At 43.3% G+C, this 23,514-nt stretch overlaps 2 long non-coding RNA genes across 2 annotated transcripts in view; one reads left to right on the forward strand and one right to left on the reverse strand.

Annotated features, from left to right (window-relative positions):
* LOC309611386 overlaps window positions 1-23,514 on the reverse strand; it is a 426,717-nt gene that overhangs the window by 58,014 nt on the left and 345,189 nt on the right. The window contains exon 3 of the long non-coding RNA XR_014234497.1: window positions 21,336-21,536. This is a non-coding gene — a long non-coding RNA (uncharacterized lncRNA). The remainder of the gene's footprint in view (window positions 1-21,335; window positions 21,537-23,514) is intronic.
* Window positions 10,341-22,084, forward strand: LOC309611389. Its single transcript, XR_014234501.1, has 2 exons — window positions 10,341-16,071; window positions 16,414-22,084. It is a non-coding gene; the product is annotated as an uncharacterized lncRNA (long non-coding RNA).

Consider the following 23,514-nt stretch of genomic DNA (forward strand, 5'->3'; position numbering starts at 1 on the left):
GGGACTGGGCAGGAATTGCCTAAGACTGCAGCTCTGAGAAAGTCTCAGCCAGGGTGACAGGGAGTGCCCAACAAGGACCACTGGCGGAGGAGTCCCGAGCTGGGCAGGAGGGGCCTGGCTGTAGCAGCTCAGGCATGCACAGTCATTGGCTGGGGGCAGCCCCGTGGACAGCGTGCCTTTTGGGGGGGAACACTGCGGTGGAACTGAAGACGGGTCTGCTGAGGGCTGTCAGCCGGCCCCTCCTTCGCAGCTGGGAGGTCCAGCCCCACTGCTTCAGCACCTGCTTCATCCTCATGAGAACACCTAAAGAGCCATTGTTCTTATGGCCCTTTACCAGAGGATGAAACCTGGCCTTGGCAAGGTGGGTGATGTGGCCTAAGGCCACACACACACACACACACACACACACACACACACACACACACACACACACACACACGGCTCTCAAAGATGGAAGCAGATATCAATACCAGACCAGCTGGCTCCCACTTGTGTGTGTCTGTAGCCACCCTGCCCTGGGGCTCAGGGATCTCAGCAACCCTTGGAGAAAGACACTGATGGCTTAGAGTGCGGGCTGACGGCTCAAGGCCCATTTTACCGATGGAGAAGGAGCATGAGACTGTGGGCCGGGAGCTGACTCGTCCATCCCGGAGTGAGGCCAGCAGGCAGGCCCAGGACTCCTGGCTTCTCTCTGTAGCCCAGAGGAAGGAGACTCAGAGGCACCAATGCTAGGGCTTAACAGAAGGTGGATTTCCACCAGCTCCTTGTCAACCCCTCTCTCCCCACGCCCCAATAACGATGATAACACCAGCCAACACCTAAATAACAACTTTTATGTGCCGGGACTGTTGAAGCATCACACCTTTGCACTCCGTTAACTCTCCTGGCAGCCCTATGGTGAAGGCACTTTTTTATTCTCCCATTTGACAGAGAAAATTGAGGCACAGAGAGGGGAAGATGCTTACCCAGGGCCACAGCTTTGTAAATGGCGAAGCTGAGATGCAAGCCCATTAGGGCTCCGCTGCCTTCAGCAAAGCAAGTACGAAGAATGTATTTGACATACGTGTTGTGTGAACAACAGCATCTTTGGAAAATGGTGGTTTTTATTGAGCTGTGAAATACAGATGTTGTTCAAATGCAGAAGCTTTCTAAACACGCCGTCTTCAGCCCAGCCTCCTGGCCCCCCTCCATCCACCCCCCACCACCACCGACTGCAAGCCCCGGGGGGCGGCAGGGGCTGGTGCCACCCGGCCTCCGCTCAGGTCAGGTGGTTGGGGCAGGATCGGGGCGGGGCTCGGGCGGGCGCCGGGCTGGTGGGGCGCGGGTCCAGGACGCTCGGCCGAGCGGCGGTCACCGACCTGCGTGCGAAGGCGAGGCCGCGCCCGCAAGCCCCTGCTCGCGCCGTGCCTGCCGCCGCCACCACCCGCCCGGCCGCCCGGCCGGCCACGGAGCGGCCGCCGCAGACTCGGCGGCGCCAGCGCACCTGCAATAAGGCCCCGCCGCCGCCGCCTTGCGCCCAAGGCCGCCCGGCCGCGCGCCGCTGATAAGACGCGGGGAGGGGGGCGCGGGGCGCAGGGGGAGTTCCCGGCCTTTTCCCGGATCGCGCTCGTCGTTGGCCGTGTTTCTCCCCAAAGGCTCTGCCTTGCCGATCTCCTTCTCCCGTCTGTGCCCCTCGGCTCCGTGTCACTTTCCTCTGCCCCCGCCCCATCATGTGCCTGTGTGTGCCATTTTCTCCCGTATATACCTGTCTGTGGTCACTCCCAGCCCTTTCCGTCTCACACTACCCTCTCTCTGTTTCTCTCTGTCTCTTACTGTCTGATTCTCTCCATCTCTCTGTATTCCCTCCTCTCTCTCCTTTTTGGTCTCTCTTTCTTTTTCTTTCTTTCTATTTTTTTTTTTTTTTTGCTTTTATTTATTTTTCTTATTTTATACGTATACATGTATCTATTCCTTTTCAAATTCTTTTCCCATTTAGGTTGTTACATAATATTGAACAGAGTTCCCTGTGCTATACAGTAGGTCCTTGTTGGTTATCCATTTTAAATATAGTAGCGTGTACAGGTCAATCCCAAACTCCTTAACTATCCCTCCCCCGCTTCCCCCCCATATCCATAAGTTCGTTCTCTAAGTCTTAAGTGAGTCTTTCTTAGCATTGAATCACTCCACCCCTGTTTTCTCTCTTGTTCCCCTTTCCCTCTCTCCCTGTTGCCTGTTCCCTTTCTCTCTCTTCCTTCCCTTGCTCTCCGAATCGGTCCCCTCCGCTCCCCCCTCTCTGTCTTCTCTCAGTGTCTCTCACTGTGACTCCCCCCTCCCTCTCTCTCCCTTCTCTCTCCCTCTCTTTTCTTTTCCTGTTTCTGAGTTATTCCTTGCCCTCCTTCTCTTCCTCCCGCCCCCTCACCCCATCTCCCTTTCTACTCCTTCACTCTCACCCTCTTTCTCTCCTTGACCTGCATCTCCCTCCTTTCTCCCTTTGCCCTCCCCCCCATACCCTGTCCTCTCCCATACCCTGGCCTCCCCCCGCCCCACTGGGCTCTCTCTCTCCGTTGCACCACCACCCGTGTGCCCGCAGGAGCTAGGCCTTCAGGGCCAGCTGGGGCAGGAACAGCTGGACCCCAGGCGGGTGGGGCTCAGCAGGTGTCCTGACATCAGTGGGCAGGGCTGTGCTCACCTGGGCGCCTTTCATCTGAGGCTCTCCGCACACTTCACAAACAGTCATTAAGGCCCGCCTGGGGGCGGGTCAGGGAATATCACAGCCTGGACTGTTTGGTTATCTTCATTATTAATAAACACCCCCTCTCCCTTAAATGAGTTTAGTGCTGGGGACAGAATCCCGGCTGACGCCCAAGAGATTAAGGTCTCTCTGGGTTGCACAGGACAAAGATGACAAACTGATAGAGCAGGGACATGAGATTCTGTTGCTTCCTTCCCGCTGGGAGCTTAGGGGCTACCCGTTCTGAGAGCACTCGCCAGGTCAAGAGAGGAGGCTGGATTTCTCAGAATAATGGGTCCCAGCCCTGTGGTCTACCAAGCAGGTAGCCCTGCCTCCAAGGAAGAGGCTAGCAGGGATCCCAGTGAAACCACAGCCTCTTTGCTCTTGGCTAAATCAGGAGGAGTGGCAGGGAGACCAATATCCAGGCTTTATTTCAGTATTCCTTTTCTTGATCAGGCGGTACATCCAGATATTACCCGTAGATAAACAGCTAGAGGCCTCAGAAGATGTAAGCATGGGCAACTCAGGAACTGGATCCAGGGCAAAGCCTCTGGGCAGAGAAGGCCATGCCAAAAGCACATTAAGGGGCAGCAAAAGCTCTGCCTTTTGAAGGCAATTTAAATCCACATTCAAGCCAATTTTCCCAACCAACATTTTTTCCCCCCAGACTCCCCAAAAGGGAGATTTCTGGCACCTACGCTGGTGGTGGCAGTCACAACTATTGTTTATTGTTTAAGCACATAGCTCCCTGTAAATAAAGTGTTCATTGAAGCCTCCAGGATGGTCAAAATGGGGGGAAGGTGATACTGACAAAATGCTATGGGCTTTTGAGGACTTTCCGCCAGCTCTGCCCCCAGTATCAGAAGTTACTGGTATAATTCTGTCACTGAAAGGCCCTCACTGTGTGACCTCAGGCAAGGCACTTGGCCTCTCTGGGCCTCCTCCATAAAATAGGATGTAAAGATTTCTTTGGCTCCTTCAAGTCTCTGGCCAGGCCTTTTCTATCTCCTGACCTCACACACATTCCCCGTAGGAAAGACCTAAAGCACCTCTTCCAGGGTTGCCAAACCCCCTGTTCTAAATCCCTGTTTTGATTTATTTTTTAGCTGTGGGAGGGGATTTTTGTTTTTTTTAAACAGACAAATCTAGTAGAATATCATGACAGTTTATTTTAAAGACTCATGCTAGGATATATTCTCAATGTGAAAACGAACATTCTTGAAACCTGCTATAATTTCCCTTTGGTAGCAAATACTCTAGTCTATTGGTAAAGACCTGAAAGATGTAAAGAATATTTTTAAAGACTTTTTCTTATCATTTGCAGATATTTTAAAAGATTTTTAATAGCATCACTTATTTTGACTGTCATTGAAAAGAATTTCACCTTCACTGCTTTAGCAGTAGTTCAGCTAATAAAGTAAAATTAACAAAACATTAATTGTAGAATCTAGCCACTGGGTACACAGGTATTTGACTGTAAAATTCCTTCACTTTTCTGTCTGCTTAAGCATTTTTATAATAAATTCTAGGAACAAAAGCATAGAATGTCAACCAGCACCTCTCTTGTTCTTCTAAGAGAATATTTAGTTTTGGTTTTTTTTTCTCACTTAGAAGTTTTTATTGACTCCCAAGAATTCAATAAAAAAGCTTGAAGAAAACTCAAGTTTAAAGACAATGGCATTAGGTCTACATAAAAGCAAATTATCAGCAACTATAAGTAGTTGGAAGCTTAGTATCTGAGATCGTGAAGGCAATCTGACACTAGCGATGTATCAATTCAGAAAAACTGTTAAAATTTGTTCTTTAAATGTCCATGAATTCTTTAGACCACAGCCAAACGAAAAGTCAAATGCAAAGTATGGAGGGCTATTAATAAAAGTATAGAAATATAGGAAACTAAATGTTTTCCATGAGTCTTACTCATAACTAAATGAGTCCTTAATTGACCAAAGACCAGAAAAGGGAAAAACTGTATTTTAGATTTGGGTAGTAGTCTTCAAAAAAAATTTTTTTTTTCATTATATGTACATCCATGTTACATTAGGTGGCTACTTGAAGTTACCAGACAAATTAGTAATACCTTAAATAGCAGAATGAAAGTGTTTTTCTTAAAACTCAATTAGAATTTTGAAAATAACTTTAACATTCAATTTTCACACTTTTATTCCATTCTGGAAAGTGCCCTTGATTTTGATTTACAACAAAAGCAGATTTTTACTGCAGAGTCCAGCATTTAATTAGAAACCATTTTGATCTCTTCTTGTTACATATCAGTCTTTTTCTTTTTTTTTTTTTTAACATCTTTATTGGAGTATAATCACCTTACAATGTTGTGTTAGCCTCTGCTGTACAACAGAGTGAACCAGCTATATGTATACATATAATCCCCATATCCCCTCCCTCTTGCGTCTCCCTCCCACCCTCCCTATCCCACCCCTCTAGGTGGTCACAAAGCACCGAGCTGATCTCCCTGTGCTATGCGGCTGCTTCCCACTAGCTATCTATTTTACATTTGGTAGTGTATATATGTCAATGCTACTCTTTCACTTTGTCCCAGTTTACCCTTAACCCTCCCTGTGTTCTCAAGTCCATTCTCTACCTCTGTGTCTTTATTCCTGTCCTGCCCCTAGGTTCATCGGAACCTTTTTTAGATTCCATGTATATGTGTTAGCATACGGTGTTTGTTTTTCTCTTTCTGACTTACTTCACTCTGTATGACAGACTTTAGGTCCATCCACCTCACGACAAATAACTCAATTTCATTTCTTTTTATGGCTGAGTAATATTCCATTGTATACATGTGCCACATCTTCTTTATCCATTCATCTGTCAGTGGATGCTTAGGTTGCTTCTATGTCCTGGCTATTGTAAATAGAGCTGCAATGAACATTTTGGTACATGTCTCTTTTTGAATTATGGTTTTCTCAGGGTGTATGCCCAGTAGTGGGATTGCTGGGTCATATGGTAGTTCTATTTTTAGGTTTTTAAGGAACCTCCGTACTGTTCTCCATAGTGGCTGTATCAATTTACATTCCCACCAACAGTGCAAGAGGGTTCCCTTTTCTCCACACCCTCTCCAGCATTTATTGTTTGTAGATTTTTTGATGATGGCCATTCTGACCTGCGTGAGGTGATACCTCATTGTGGTTTTGATTTGCATTTCTCTAATGATTAATGATGTTGAGAATCCTTTCATGTGTTTGTTGGCAATCTGTATAACTTCTTTGGAGAAATGTCTATGTAGCTCTTCCGCCCATTTTTGGATTGTGTTGTTTGTTTCTCTTGATATTGAGCTGCATGAGCTGCTTGTATATTTTTGAGGTTAATCCTTTGTCAGTTGCTTCATTTGCAAATAGAGAATATTTAGCTTGAAAATCAAACTTCTTGTCTTTAAAGGTCAGAGTCTAGCTAATAACTGAATTACTTGAGGAATCTGGATGTTTAATGGCTCTTTTTGAGGAAAAAGAAATGCTGCCTGTTTGGCAGCCCAAAGCTAGCCTGGAGGATCCACAGAAAAGACCTGAAGGTAGAGAAATCTGGAATCTGTTTACACATGGGCCACTGAGTCACACTCTGACCTTGGGTAAGTAGGTTACCTGTTTTTCCATCTGTGAGATGGGGGTGATAATGCAGGGCTGTTGGGACAAGCAAGCAGATAACTTCCAGAAAGCCCTTTGAGCTTCTTGGAAATAGCACTCAAGATATGATTAGGCGCCAGCATGCTGCAAAGAAGGGTGCCTGGTGGCAATGGGAATGATCCGAGTTCACTCTGGGCAGACGTGGTCATCAAGCTATAAACAGAGCTTTTCAATTCCTCCACCTGGTGTCTTTCCTCTCCTTCTCCACCCTTCTTCCCTGCAACCCACCACCAACACCAGTCAACCCTTCACCAACACCAAAAACACCACCAACACCACTCCCAACAGTCTCTATCACCATACTCTCTCTGGAAGCTCCTCTCATCATTCCAACCTTGCTTATATCATCCCCCACAGCCTGAAACGCCTTCTTCTCCTAAAACTACTGCTCTCTGAGCCCAGTCACTTCTTACAGTAAAAATGCCCGTAAGAACCAGTAATTACTATGACAGCTATCTCCATGTTATTTGGTCGGTCCTTTGCTAAGTGCTTGAAAATCATCATCTCATTTCATCTTCACTATCTCCCTTTTACACGTGTTTCTAAGACTAATAGCTACCAACTCCAAAAAAAACTTTTCCTAACTTATTCCATTAAGATACAACTCCTGCTGGGTGATTTCCATAAACAGTGTCCTGCAGTCCTCACCATAACCAGGCAGGATAGAACATCCTGTCCTCACTCCACAGACGGTCTCCCTTTCAATCTTCTTAGTGCTGCTACCCTCCCCGTATTTCAGTACATTTTCTTTGACTTTGTCAAGAAGCTGTTTTGTCAGTTTCCCTGGTATTTCAAGGGTGTGTAGATGCCTGTGAGGCATGTATTAGGTTAGATTAGATGCTGTAACAAACAACAACCTCAGTAAAAGTTTGATTCTCTATAATACTAAGTACAACAAAAGTCAGCAGAGGGCTTTGTTCCATACAGTCATTCAGAGATTCAGGCTCCTTCCCTTTGGTAGCTCTGCCCTTCTCTACGTCCTTGGGGTCTTCTTCATTTGGCAAGTGGATGGGAAAAGAGAGCACAGAGGATGGCCTAGACAATGGGAATATCACTAATGCCCACCATCTACTGGACATAACAACCACAAGGTCTTACCCAACCCCTGGAGACACTGGGAAAAGTAGTGTAGCTTGTGCCCAAGAGGGAAAAAAAATTTTTGGTGAATTCTCCATCACAAACTATCAGGAATACATATATGAAGCAAAGAAACATTCTTCTTCTGGAACAATTCCAAGGTCAAGCATTTTCATAGCTGTGTGTACCTCACCTCGGCCCTAAGTAACCTCTCTACAATACACCAGCTGGGATTCCCAGCCCCTTGAATAAAAATGAAAATATCTGACCTAGAAGTCTTGACTCTCTGCTAATAGAATTTCCTCAGGGCAACAATAGGAAGTCTGACCACTTCCAAGTTTAAAATCTATCAGTGACTCCCTAGGGAAAAAAAATCTCCTCTTCTTGGCATGTTATGCCCACCCTTTGGGACATGGCACTCCTCACCTTCTTAACCTCATATTCGATCACTGCCAATGGGGCTATTGCAGTTTCCTGAACACACCAGGCTCTTTCTCATCCCCAGGCATTTGCACATGCAGTTCCCTCTGCCTGGAATGCCCTTCACTGTCCCCGCCAATAGCTCAGAGCAAACCCCTCCTCATCCTTCTCAGTTCAAAAGCCACTATTTGTTGAAAGCTCTCTCAAATGCCATCGTAGGATCCTAGGAGATGTACGACATTGCTTATAGCTATGGGTTTGCATTTTCTTCCGACAGTGACCCCCTACTCCCACCTCTGACTGGCAGACATAACCTCTCAGAAGTCACAGTCTTTGAGAGAGGGAGGCTGGGGTCGTGAAAATAGCGATCTGTGGTCCTTCAAACTGGCTGGCCTCTCTCCACCTACAAGTTACAGTGGTCGCTATTCTTTGCTGACCCCAAAACATCCACTTTCCACGTCTTCCCTTCTGAAAGAGTCCAGTTTCTCTTTCCTTGTCCAGTGGACCCCTGTGTTGATTGAGAAAAATCCTGATTAGTCAAAGCTAATCATGTGACACCCCCCCATTCCCTTGCTATGATTGGTTGAAGAGAGAACGTGTGACTCATGAGGGGCTATGTGCTAGGAGCTGCTTGCAAAGCTTCTTTGTTCTTATAAAGAGATACAAGGAAGAAACGGACCTTTGTCTGCCTTTAGCCATTGGTGTGTGAGAAAGTTGCCTGAAACAGCAGGGCCAACCGGGCAGAATCAACCTAGAAAGCTTGGCCAAGGAAAAGATAGAAGGAACCTCAGTCTTCAGTGTTGTTGAGCCTCTGAATTACTCAGACCTGGTGCTATCCTAACTGCACTGCTTGATCTGTGAGATTATAAAGTCCCTAATGTCTAAACCTCCTGAATCTTGGCTTCTTGCTACTTGAAGTCAATAGCAATTCTAATAGGTGACAAGGTAATTTATCATTCAGACACTTCTGAGGTGTGCAAGGAACCACTATTCATAATTACACCAAGACAACGAACGGGAACGGAGACTAAAGCAAGCAAAGTGGCGTGTTCATCTTAAAGCTGAATTAGATACATCCGACTTAATTCAAGTTTATATACCTGTTGGACATAAACTTTCATTTCCTCATCTGCAAAACGGGGATGATGTTATCTAATTTGAATCATTGGTGTGAGAATTAAATAAGAAGGGATGTGAAGTACTTCCAACAGTCTTTAAAACATAGCAGGTAACTTTCCTTCTTCCTACATACTAAGGAGAATTCTGGTCTACATATTCAGTTTATTTCCCTAACTCACCTTCAACTGTTGCCATGCTGAATCTTCAGGTTCCATTATACAGAATCACAAGAACAGAGAATAGGAATAAGGAAAAAGTGTCCATAGGTTTTGTGCCGATTTCCCAGTGTCCAAGAGATACAAATAAAGAACTTAAGGTATTAGGAAATTACTTTTTGGTTGTCTGTGTTTTATTAACAGTGATGGGGGACCTAAGCCTGAATCATACAGCTCACAGATGCCTTACAGTAATAAGTGAGTGAATGAATGAATAAATGAATGAATGAATGCCTTACTTGGACCAACAACCAGGCAAGAATCTATCTACCAAGAATACGGCTCCTCTAAGGGTGGATCTGAAAAGAAATATGTTTAGAGAAATGTGCTATTCCACTTCATTCCTACTTTTCAGTAGCTGTGCTTTTATGCTGGCCATTCTGTGTCCTCTTGTTCTCCATGCGCCAGTTAGATAGTAACCTCAGGAATAAAATCAGTCACACCTATAAGACAAATCTTGCAGAAATCCCTGTGTCTATATTGTTCTTTGAGGAAAACAATCTGATGTAACTAACAAAGTAATCTTATGGTGCCTCTGTCTTCAATTCAAGTCCATCAACGTTTATTGAGCACCTACAAGGACTCAGGCACTGTTACCCAATCCACAGGTACCTGAATTTAAAGAGGAAAGGGAAGGGCAATACTTAGTCTAAACTGATCGATTTCAAATGCGCCGCCAAGCCCCTAAGGGAATATTTCCCCACAAAGGGAAATATTTGTGATTTTGGAACCTCTCTGAGTCTTCATCATCCCACTGAAAGAATGTTCTGTTTATCTCTGACCTACAAGTTTGATAAGTCATGAAAGAAAGTAGGTTAAAAATAAAGAACTCGGGCTTCCCTGGTGGCACAGTGGTTGAGAATCTGCCTGCCAATGCAAGGGACATGGGTTCGAGCCCTGGTCTGGGAAGATCCCACATGCCGCGGAGCAACTAGGCCCGTGAGCCACAACTACTGAGCCTGCGTGTCTGGAGCCTGTGCTCCGCAACAAGAGAGGCCGCGATAGTGAGAGGCCCGCGCACCGCGATGAAGAGTGGCCCCCGCTTGCCACAACTAGAGAAAGCCCTCGCACAGAAATGAAGACCCAACACAGCCATAAATTAAATAAATAAATAAATAAATAAATAAATAAACATTATGAGTTAGTCTAAACTATAAATAAAATAAAGAACTCAAAGGACAGTCAGCTTCTTGATCAGCCATATTGAAATTTTTAAAATAAATATTTAATATGATTTTTTCTTATGATTAAAGGAATAACACAGAAGAATTTGGGTAATATAGAAATGTGCAAAGAAGAAAATACAAGTCACCAGTCAGAGAATTACTGGCACTATATCCACCCTTACACAATTTTTCTTGATGTGTGGATACAGATATGTTTTGGTTTTTGGCTGAAGTGGTATCATGTACTGCAGATTCTTTTTATAATTTTTTATTTTATCGATCATTATTATTTCCTCCTGTTCTTTAAGACCATGGTTTGACTCACTATATATAGTTGTCCTTTGTATATATTTTCTGTAAGAATCTACTGCTGAGTAGCTAATTTCCCTTTTCCCTATCATGTCGTTATGACCATCTTTGTATACATATCTTGGTGACATCTCTGCCTATCTGTATAGCATCTGGCTGTCCCCACCACCTCAATAATTGTCACTATTTTTTCCCCCATTTCATAGGCAAAGCACAGTATCTTGTTTTAGTTTGCATTGATTTTATTGTAATGCTATTGAATAGCCTTTTATAGCTTTAATTCACCATTTATATTTCTTCTTTGGAAATCGATCATGCATATCCCCACCCTTTTTTCTATTTATACATTTATCTTCTTACTAATTTATAATAACTCTTCTTTACATAATAAAACCAATAATCATTTTACTCCCATAATGTATATATTTTCTCCTAGTCATCTTCCTTTTGATATTTATGGTGTTTTTTGGTTTTCATTTTTTATTTGGTTTAATATATAACTTATAGTTTTGTCTTCCTTTTAATGACTAAAATAAAAGGCTCCTCCATCCAGTGTTCAAATAAAGGTTTATCTATATTTCTAATTCTTTTATAGTCTTACTGTTTACAGGTGACTCAATCTACTTATATTAATTAATTTTGCTACATGACATAAGGTAAGTGTTTGACTTTATTTTGTCAAATAGTTTATCATACATCACAGCATCATTTTTCACTTAATGGTCACTTCTCCATTGATTCGAACTTCTACCTTTATCATGGATTTTATTCTTACCTATGATTGGGAGTATTTATGGGATTTTATATTTAATTCCATGTATCTAGGTGTCTATTTTGCATTAGGCCCATACTGTTTGAATTATTGTAGCTTTATTATGTTTTAAATTTGGTAGTGTAAGACCTCTTTTATTTTTCACGTAAAAATTTATGGCTACTCTCACCTAATTTTAACTTTAAGGTTGCTTTCACTTAATTTTGATGAGTTCTTTTTAAAAATCTTTCTTTTTGGAATTTTATTAGGTTAATTTTTAAAACTAGAGAAAGTTTTGGTTCTTTTTTTTAACGGTCTGATTATTTCTTAGAATTTTCCATTGATTCAATCAGGTCATCTGCAAATAATTACATGTTTCTCTCTCTCTTTCTAGTTTATCTTCATCTTATCTGTTTTTTCTGCTTTACTGCATTGGCTAAAACTTCTTAAAAATTATTAAATTAAGGGTGATCACAGGACTCCTTGTTCCTGACTTTAATGGGAAGGCTTCCATTATGAATGATGTTGCTAGTGATTTGAAAAAAGATAATCAACATTAGGTTAGGGGAGCATACTTCTACTTCTAGTTTAATGAAGGTTGGTTGTCATTTTTTTTGTTTTAAATCACATGGATTTTGTATATCAAATACCTTTTGATCTACATCAAAATAACTCTGTTGGACCATCTTATATTTCTGGTTTAGACCCTGCTTCATCGTGATGATTATTCTTCTAACGTTGGGTTTCCAGCTGTCCTTTGGCGAGCACTAGGGTTCTATGGAGACCCTCAGGGAATATGTGGGAGTGGGTTTAGAAATGAGTAGGGAAGAAAGGAGAAGTTGGGGCTTAGGGAGAAACAGACCCAGAAAGGGCTGTCCACACCACCCTTGCTGCAACAAATTCAGACCTCACGAAGTATTTTATTGGAACAAAGCTTCTTAAGCAAACAAGCAAATAAATTAAAATACTACTTTTACATACCACGCGATTTAATATCTATGTTTCTTTGTCTACTATGTTCTCATTTATATTCATAAGTGGATATGGCCTGTGGTTTCCCGTGTTTAGTGCTGAATTGGCGTACTCTCTCCCGTTATCTATGGGAAAGGTTTAGGATGACCAATCTGTCCAGGTTGCCCCAAGGCTTTCTAGGTTTTATCAGTAAAAGTCCTGCATCCCAGGAAACCACTCAGTCTGAGGGAAACCAGGACAGTTGGTCACCTTGGCAGTTTATGGAGAATGAAAATGTATTATCTCTTGAGCATGGAATACAACTCGCTGATAATTTCCTTTTGACCCAGAATTTTGTTTTTTAAAGGTGACATGTTGACAACTTTGCAAAGGTTTTTCCTGGTTTTTATACATATATAGAGACACATACACATACATGCGTATGTATATATTAAATTTTTAGTAAAATCATTAATATTTCCCTAGAATATTTTCCATGTCACTAAAATTTTCCAAAGTGATTAATATAGAACAGGGGTCTCAACCAGGGGTGATTTTGCCCCCTCTAGATATTTGGCAACATCTAGAGACATTTGGGGTTGTTATAACTTGGAGACAGGGGGTGCTACTGGCATCTAGTGGGTAGAAGCCTAGGATGTTGCTAAACATCCTGCAATGCCCAGGACAGCCCCTCACAGCAAAGAATCATCCAGGCCAATAGGGAGGAAGTTGAGAAATCTTCACACAGAGTTGCATATAGCACCCTCTTATAATTTAAATATACCTATTATAACTTCATATCTTGTTTCTCATTGTTAACTTGGGATATTTAGGTTTCCTCATTTCCTTTCCTTCTTTGATGTTTTCAATAACTTGTCCCCTTAAAAATGTGTTTGTTTCTCAGAAAACAATCTCTTAAATTTACTAATCAAATGTTGGTCATTTTTCAATCCTTACTTTCTGGTTTTATATTAACCACTTCTTTTCTTCTGCATTTGCTTGGTTTGTTTTGATCCTCTTTTTCTAACTCCTTTCATCGAAAGCTATTAGGTGTGACTCTACAAGACCCATTCCCAGCTGACATTCAGTGACACACACTGTGGCTTGACATCGTTTTAACCATCAAAGTCGCCCCAAAGGCAGGGGGCAAGTGGTCGAAGCATACATCACAATCTGTTTTCCAGCAGAAATCCTGGCTCCAACAGCTGGATCGATTCAACTCACTGTGTTTTAACTAAGCCTACTAATGTCCACAATTATAAAATGGGATTTTCTTTCAAAAATACAAAGAACTTGAGATTAAAAAAAAAAAAAGATTCATAAGGAGACCCAAATTATATAGGATATAAAGCAAGGGGATGAAAGGAACAACTTTAAAAGTTGGAACAGCTGGAAGGAGGGATAGGGTCCAAAACAAGCACCAAAAATGAATGGAAATAATGGTGGTGGCGAAAAGGTGGTGAGAGGGAAGACAGACTGCAACAAAAATAAGTATCAGGATTGGACGAGAAGGCGATGCATAGTCATGACTATCCTCTCTGCATTCCCCCAGGATAGAGATCATCATTCCTCTTTTATAGATAAGGACGTGGGGAGGTTTAGAAAGAGCAGATAACTTGCCAAAGTCACAGGGCTCCCAGAGGCAAACCCACGTGTTTTTCTGATTCCAGAACCAACATTTTTCCCCTACGCCAGGAATTTCCTCACAGTTACCCCTCTCAGGTAAGAACTAGTCTAAGAATCTCACCACAAAGCAGTTTCTCCAACGTCCTCTGTTTCACTCACTTCCGCCTGAAGGAAAAATAAACACCCACAACTGAGAATTCAGCTAAGCTGGGAAAAGTCCACATAAGGAACATAAATCTCTAGTTTACAAGAGCAAGGAAAATCCCCCTTGGGAAGGTTCTGGAGATGGCTCAAAAAGACAAAGTCTGGGAATTTAGAAAGAAAAGCTAAAATGGGTTTGACAGTGATCCTCGTGAGCTGTCACATCCCGGGGGCACCCACATCCATGGAGAATGATGGCAAGGAGGGTTATTATTTGATCATGTGAGGGTTGCCAAATGCCCAGTGGGGCAGTGAGGGTGGGGAAAGGGATAAACGTTCCTTCTACGTGGTATCTGCACACAGGAGTGTGTAGCTTTGCCTCTGCTTAGATTTGCCTGTGAAACCTCTTTCATTCAACTCCACGAAGTGCACTGACCCAGATGTTGGTGATCTGGGGATTATAAAGAATCAGCGTGCGGGCAGAGAACTCACAATCAGTTGGAGGAGACAGGCTCATGAACAAATAACCACCACAATGTCCTCCCCAAGTAAGATGCTGTTGGGATTCGGTGGAGGAAGAGAAGTTCCAAGGTCAGATTCAAAATACTCATCTCTATATATTGGAATATTATTCAACCATGAGAAAGAAGGAAATTCTGCCACTTGGGACAATATGGGTGGAGCTTGAGGACATTATGCTAAGTGAGATAAGCCAGACAGAGAAAGACAAATACAGCATGGTATCACTTATACGTGGAGTCTGAAAAGAAAGTCAAACTCGTAGAAAAAGAGAGTAGAAAAGGTATTGCCAGGGGCTGGGGCGGGGTTGGTGGGGGGAGGGAAATAGGGTGAGGCTGGTAAAAGGGTACAAATTCTCAGTTATAATATGAATAGGGTCAGAGAATCTAATGTAAAACATGATGACTATAGTTGTTAACACTGTATTGTATAATAGAGATTTTCTAAGAGTAGATTTTAAATGTTCTGACCACACACACACAGAAAGATAAATATGAGAGGTGATGGACGTGTTAATTAGCTAGGTGAGGGGAACAGTTTCACAATGTACACATGTATTGTCAAATTACCATGATGAAAACTTTAATACCTTACAATTTTATTTGTCAGCTATAACTCAAAAATGTTGAAATGTTTAAAAAATTAAAATTAAAAAAAAATTTAATGTAAAAGCCCCTACACCTCCTCGTTGTAAAAACAAGTAAATATCCATTAGGTGTCTGACTTACAGTGAATGCTCAATTGTGGTAGCTATTAGTATTGATCATTAATATTTAATAAAATATTTAATAGTTTAATTAATATTGATATTATTTTACAATATAATTATGACTTATATCATTATCATAATTATTGTTATAAATGTGATATATAAATTAATATAATTGACTATCCTATTGTTGCTATAAATGTTTAATATACAATTTTTATGCTTTAATATTAATATTTTGGTGGATCCTTATTCTTTGGGAATGCCAGCCCCCTTGCACAATATATACTACAGAGTAGTTTTTATGGAAATGACCACCTGAGCAACTCTTCATTCTTTGCTCTGCAGGTTGTGCAAATGCCTTATGAGGGTTAAGACCATGGATTCAAGCCAGACTTACAAGATCTGTGACCTTGGCCAAGTTATATAACCTTTTGTACCTTCATGTTCTCATCTGTAAGTGATGCAGTGGTACCAACCTCACGGTGGTTGTGAAGTATAATTAGGTTAATTATATATAACACAGCAGCGTGTCAGGCACATAGGAGAGAGCTATGTGCTTGTGTATTATTATTATTATTATTATTATTATTATTATTATTTGATGGTTTCTTCATCTACAGATATTCCCTGTGAGACCCAAACCTGAATCCCCATGAGCTGCCATTTTCCGGTAGGTCCAACTGAAGAGGCTACCAGTGATTCTGGCTTAAAGAAAAGGTGGAGGGCTTCCCTGGTGGCGCAGTGGTTGAGAGTCTGCCTGCCAATGCAGGGGACACGGGTTCGAGCCCTGGTCTGGGAGGATCCCACATGCCGCGGAGCAACTAAGCCCTTGAGCCACAACTACTGAGCCTGCGCGTCTGGAGCCTGTGCTCCGCAACAAGAGAGGCCGCGATAGTGAGAGGCCCGCGCACCGCGATGAAGAGTGGCCCCCGCTCGCCGCAACTAGAGAAAGCCCTCGCACAGAAACGAAGACCCAACACAGCCAAAAATAAATAAATAAATAAATAAATAAATAAATAAATAAATAAATAAATAAATTTATTAAAAAAAAAAAAAAAGGTGGAGAGTGTGCTCACATTTTTGTCTGCTGTGAAACAAGAACCCACAGATAATCATCTCATAGTTGAGGCAGTCCCACCCTTGGTACCAAAATTACTGGACTCAGAAAAGACCCATTTATTGTTTTAAAAGTGGCTGGAGAATTTTCCTTCGGAGCAACAAAGCTCTCTCTATCCACTGTTTTCTTGCTGGGCAACCTATACTTATTCGTTCTTTCATTCACCAAATATTTATTGAGCCTCTACTCTGTGCCAGGTACTCTGCTAGCAGCCAGGATCTTGCCACAAATAACACAGTATGGGCTTGTCCTTATAGTTTTACATATAACAATAATACATGCACATATTATATATAATGTATAAATAAGAGAGCTTATAATCCTCTGTTTAATATATTTTAACATATTACTAATATATATTATATTACATATATATATGAGCTTATAATCCAGTAGGGAGACAGGCATTATTAAAACAGCTTTTATTTTAGCGGAGAAATAAAGGAAACAGCCCATTTGAAACAGACCAGGCCTTCTGCAAAATAGTTTTTGCTCTGTGTAGAGAATCAGATTTTTTTCACTTCAGTCAAGTTTAGCAAACATTGATTGAGCATCTATTATGCTTAAGGCCCCGTGCTAGGTACTCTGAGGATACACTGACAAAAGAGAAGCTGCCCTCAGGAAGCTTGCACTCTGGCACGATTAAGACCCCAAAGTGTTCATTCTCAAAGTGCTCATCTCTATCACAGGGAGTGGGATGGCTGAGGGGGTGGGGCCTGGGACCTGATCTCAGGTCCCCTGAGTCCTAGCTGCCTACAAGCGGGCACTGCCTACCTATGACCTTGGACAAGTGACCTTGCCTGAGTCTCAGCTGTGCATCAAAGTAGCTCCTACCTCATGAGTTTGCTGTGCAAATTCAATGAAGTGCTATGTCAAGGGCCAGCAAGGAGCATGGTAAACACACTCGAAAGATAGCTATTAGTATTGCGATCATTTTAGTGCATCATGGTGGAGTAGAAGGATATCATTTTAAAAGCCCTTTTTTGAATTAAGAAAGTGCTGGATTTAATAAAGAAGACTGTTGGATTTTTTTTCCTGTTGTTTTTCAAAGTCAGAACGGACTTTGCCACCTTCAACTGCAATTTTCTGTTACACGGGTTGTTTTTGAGGGCCTCTTGCCTTTAGACAAGGCTTACCTGTCAACCTCTATTTAGGGTGACCAGCTGCCCTGGGTTGCCAGAGCCTGGAGGATTTCCCAGAATGTGGGACTCTCGGTGCTAAAACCAGGACAGTCTCCCACAAACCGGAATAGCTGGTCCGTGTGCTGGGCCTTCACGTACAGTAGATCACACGCTTGCACGTGTAAAGACTCTGCGTGTGCTGCGGTGCGAGCCTCAGAAAACGAAAGCGACACCCGGACAACACCCAGCTGGGTCTGGCACACAGAGGACAAGGTCCGTGTGACACAGCAGGGTCATGAGACCTGCTGCCATCCACCTCGGCGGTGCCTAAACCACACGCAGCCTTTCAGTGACTCACGAGGCTTCCAAGCAGGAAGCTAGGAAGATTTTTAAGTGATCTGGGCCTCAGCTTCCAATGACTCAGGGCAGCCCTGGCTCCTGACAATAGATGTGACCCCTTCTGAGTCATTCTGGGAGCCTTCGGGATGTTGATAGAAATGAAGGGCTAGAGGGTCCATGCGGGGTGGCAGCGTGATTGCCTTTGCTTTTTTCTGAGGGTTGATCCTGGATTCAAATGTTGGCCCTGCTACCTTCTAGTGATGACTTGGGGCAAACTACACACCCGCTATGAGCATCAGTCTCCCCTTTGGAGGACTCGATGAGATAATACATACTTCTCACTTAGTGTAGGAAGGGCATATAGACAGGACTTCATAAACAGTAGCCATGACGGATTATCGTTACTATTGGATCAACATTATTATGAATAGTATTGGTATTATCAGATATTGTGAACATAGCTATTTCCTATTCTTCATCCTTCAAGTAAGCCATTTAAAATAGCTGCAGAATCTCAGATGAACACTTCCAGCAACAATAGCAATCATTTAGAAGTGGTGGTGAGCCTATTTACAAGTTTTAAAAAATGATATTCAGGTAGGATACATTTAAAACACAGATTTTAAAAAGATTTAAATCTTTTCTTTTTTTTTTCCAGCCTTGGAGAAGACAATTTTCTCTAATTCTCTTGGTCTAAATCAGTCTCTCCCAGGGAAAGTATGTGTTATTTTATGAAATCACACCAAAATAGAAGGAGGGATTCAAGTGTTAAACAGGTTTGGACAGATGAATGGATAAAGAAGATGTGGCACATGTATACAATGGAATACTACTTAGCCATAAAAAAGAAGGAAATGATGTCATGTGCAGCAACGTGGAGGGACCTAGAGATTATCATACTCAGTGAAGTAAGTCAGATAAAGACAAATGCCATATGATATCACTTATATGTGCAATCTAAAATATGACACAAATGAACTTATCTACAAAACAGAAACAGACTCACAGACATTGAAAACATACTTATGGTTACCAAAGGGGAAAGGGGGTGGGGGAGGGATAAATTAGGACTTTGGGATTAGCAAATACAAACTACTATATATAAAATAGATAAATGACAAGGTCCTACTGTATAGCACAAGGAACTATATTCAATATCCTGTAATAAACCATAATGGAAAAGAATATGAAAAAGTTTATATAATTATATACATGTATAACTGAATCACTTTGCTGTACACCAGAAACTATGCAACGTTGTAAATCAACTATACTTCAGTTAAAAAAAAATAAAAATAAAGTGTTGGGGACTTCCCTGGTGGCGCAGTGGTCAAGAATCCGCCTGCCAATGCAGGGGACACGGGTTCGAGCCCTGGTCCGGGAAGATCCCACATGCTGCGGAGTAACAAAGCCCGTGTGCCACAACTACTGAGCCTGCGCTCTAGAGCCCGCGAGCCACAACTACTGAGCCCGCGTGCCACAGCTACTGAAGCCCGTGCTCCTAGAGCCCGTGCTCCGCAACAAGAGAAGCCACCGCAATGAGAAGCCCGTGCACCACAACGAAGAGTAGCCCCCGCTCACCGCAACTAGAGAAAGCCCATGTGCAGCAACGAAGACCCAACGCAGCCAAAAATAAATAAAATAAATTTATAAAAAATAAAAATAAAAATAAATAAAGTGTTAAATAGGTTTGGAAAGTATTGAGTTAAACCAAATTCAATCCATTTCTTTACTGAAGGACTTCTACAAACTTTGTGGCTCTCCAAGAGGGAGGTAGAGTGTGCTGCAGTCTCCCCTCTTACTTGGCCAGGGTACCCTTTGTTCATGGAGTGTGAATCAGTGGACTGGTGTTGGGTAGAACAGAATTGGAAACTCCTGATCTAGATATTTCTGTGCAAGTCCTAGTTCCCGCTACATCTCAGCCCACACCACATGGCCTGGCTTCCTTGGAAATTGGTGCTTGATTCCTGGTCTCTGAGTTCTTCCATTTGGCCACGCAAGAGCTCTCATTCCTGCACTTGGCCTTTACCCTGGGGTGAGTCTGGGTCCTCCCCACTGACCTCCCAGGGAGTGTGGCACCAGAGTCTGAACAACCATAGAACTCTCTCTGTATGTCTCACGCCTCCTTTCTGGGACACTGAGTTCCTTTATGATCCACCAAGATGTTTCATTTCTCCTAGGAGAGGCTCGCCATTTGATGAAGATGATGAACACATTGATGACCATCATGATGATAAAATAATTAAGAGCGTATCTTTACAGAGCACTTACCACATACCAGTGCTGTGCTTCACCCCTGGGAAGTGAGTACTATTAGTATTCCATTTTCCAGATAAGGAAACTGAAGTTCAAGGAGGTTCTATGACTTTCCCACAATCACCCAGCAAGTAAGTCTGGGGATCTGTATTTGTATGGACCACCATGAAATTGACTTAATCCAGAACCCATGTTCCTAAAGTACATGATGTGGATTCACTCAAAAATACAAGGAATTGGAGATCTTAAATGAACTCACACTGGCCGAACTACATCCAAATGATCACACACAGGGGCCCTGAAAAACCTCAGCTCCAAAAACCAACCTAAAATGCCTCAAAACATAACACAAGCAACCCAAGCCCCACAAAAATATGGCGGCCAATGACCTGAGCCTTGGATAACCACCTCATCTTCAACTTCACTTTGGCACGCAGCCCCATGAAACATGCCAATGTGACTCACAGATGCTTTGGCTTTACTCCATCTCTGCCTTGGCCATTTTTTGTTTTTTCTCATCTATACAGTGGGGTAACTCAACCCTAAGGGAAATTGCCCCTCCTCGCCCCATGACTAAAAGATGATTCCCTCACCTGGGTTTCTCTGAGAGTTGATCCTTCAATGAATTAATAACAGGCCCAGGATCACCTCCGCCCACTCTCCCACCCCAGCCAGAGGAGATAAGGCACCACCTTACTTCCTGCATCAGACTGTCTCCTCGTCACGGCGCCACTGAGGTGACTGGCGCCTGACGCTGCCTGACACCCCATTGGGTAGCAGCTTATCATCTGGGGGTGAAGGGAAGTGCTGCGTGTGTCCTCACAGGGGCCGACTGCAGAGAGGCTTGTAAAAGGTGCTGTATAAATCAATTATTAATACTAATCAGAGCATAACAGCACCACGAGCAGGAGACGGGAGGCCTGGAGACAGTACCCCCTTTGACACCGTACCAGGGGCCAGGTTATCTCACGAATTATGAAGAGCTCTGAGGAGAGATGACCCGAGAGCAGTAAGAATTAACCCCTTCTCCGCAAATCCCGCCTGGTCTTTCAAAAGCCTCTGCCTGACAGCACTGCCTGAGGTAGAGAAGGTTCCAGAACTTTGGAACTGTGGCACCTTGAGAGTAACGTTTTAGGGCCACCACTTACTTCTAAGCTCTTCGTCGAATTCCGTCAGGACTGCCATTTGCCCGCCGCTGGACTCTGGAGAAAATGGTGCCCACCAAGACGTATTTCTCACAAGCCAGCTTGCCACTGCTGGGCGTGGGGAGGGCGCCATCCACAGGACCAGTGAGATGGGTGTATTTTCTCAGGCCACTTCCTGTTCCCTCCTGGGATTCACCTTGTGGGCTGGGGACAAAAGGAACAATTTGTTCAGGTAATGGATGAGATGAATTGATTCCGTATTTATTCTCTGACGTTCTAAGACCTTGGTCTAGTTTGGTGACCCTCCTGAGAGTATTCAGATGTCTCTGGGTGGTGTAGAAGTCACACAAACTAAATTTCCCTGAGAAAAATTCATATGGGTTCTTTCAGAAATAAATATTATGTATCCATCCCATGGCACTTTTAGAATCTACTGGTGACAAGATGGCACGTCAAAAATGGACAGTGGGGCTTCCCTGGTGGCGCAGTGGTTGAGAATCTGCCTGCCAATGCGGGGGACACGGGTTCGAGCCCTGGTCTGGGAAGATCCCACATGCCGCGGAGCAACTAGGCCCGTGCGCCACAACTACTGAGCCTGCGCGTCTGGAGCTTGTGCTCCGCAACAAGAGAGGCCGCGACAGTGAGAGGCCCGCGCACCACGATGAAGAGTGGCCCCCACTTGCCGCAACTAGAGAAAGCCCTCGCACAGAAACGAAGACCCAACACAGCCATAAATAAATAAATAAATAAATTTTAAAATGGGCAGTGGTTAATACTAACATCCTAAAGGATGGCTATCCCTGCCCCAAGAAAAAAATTTGACAATGAATATTTGTGCAGCATGAACTGCCTGAGAATCTAAGGGTACCAAAAAAAGGTGGTATAGGAAGGATGATGGAATCTTGGAGGAAATGAAATGGAGGAGACTCAGAGAGAAATGGTACAGAGAGGGAGGCCTGAGGATGGCTGAGTGATGGTGGATCCAGACAGCAGGCAACAGCTCCAAGAACACCTCAAATCATCCTTTTTTTTCAGCCAGTAAAGGTGGCATGGTAGGCAGAACAATGGTCCCTTGCAAAGATGTCCACATCCTAATCCCCAGAACCTAGGAATATGTCACCGTGCATGGCAAAAGGGACTTTGCAGATGTGATTAACTTTAGGATCCTGAGATGGGGAGATTATCTTGGATTATCCGGGTGGGACCAATGGAATCACAAGATCCTCATAAGAGGGAGGCAGGAGGGTCAGAGTCAGAGAAGGAGATATGATGACAAGCAGAGTCAGAGTGATGCAATTGCTGGCTTTGAAGAATGGAAGGGAGCCATGACCCAAGGAATGTGAGCAGCCTCTAGAAGCTGGAAAAGGCAAGACTCTCAGTAGAGCCTGCAGAAGGAATGCAGCCCTAGGGATACCTCGATTTTAGAAGCTCTGATCTTCAAAACTGTAAGATCGTAAACTTGCACTGTTTGAAGCCACTGTGTCTGTGGTCATTTGTTACAGCAGCAATCGCAGACTAACACTCTCAGTAAGGTTGGGCCATCCTCCATTCTCAGCCCTATAAGGAATGCGTGCTCACTTCACAGAAACATGTTAAAGAAAGGTGGTCAATGTGGAGTATCAGACATGATTAATTTCTAATAATCATTCCATTGCTAAAGTTTGGGGATCATTTACTTACAAAATTAAAATAGGCTTGTGCATTTATTCATTCATCCAACAAATATTTACTGAACAGCCTCTGTGTGCCAGGCTCTCTTCCCAGTCTTGGGGACGCAGATAGGAATGGTCCAGACATGGAAATGACAGCCTCGTGGAGAGACACATAGTGACGAGGTAAACAACTAAATGACTTACATCATTGCAGATAGTGATGAGGGCCATGAAGACAAGGAAGAGTAGGTCCGTGAAGGCTTCTGAGGAGGTGACATTCGAACTAAGATGAGCCCATGAAGCCCTGGGGGAGACCCCATGGAAAGCCCTAAGGTAGGAACTGGCTTGGTAGGTCAGAGGAATAGCAAGGCAACTAGTAAGACTAAAGTTGAGAGAGCCCAGAGAGCATGGTAGAAAGTGAGGTAAATGAGGGACTAGAGACATATCATAAAAGGTCTTACTGACCACAGTAAGGAGTAGGATTTTAGTGTAAGTGAATGGGAAGCCATTGGAGGGTTTTCTACAGAGCT

This window comes from Balaenoptera borealis (assembly GCF_965194805.1).
Source record: "Balaenoptera borealis genome assembly, chromosome: 14".
NCBI lineage: Eukaryota > Metazoa > Chordata > Mammalia > Artiodactyla > Balaenopteridae > Balaenoptera > Balaenoptera borealis.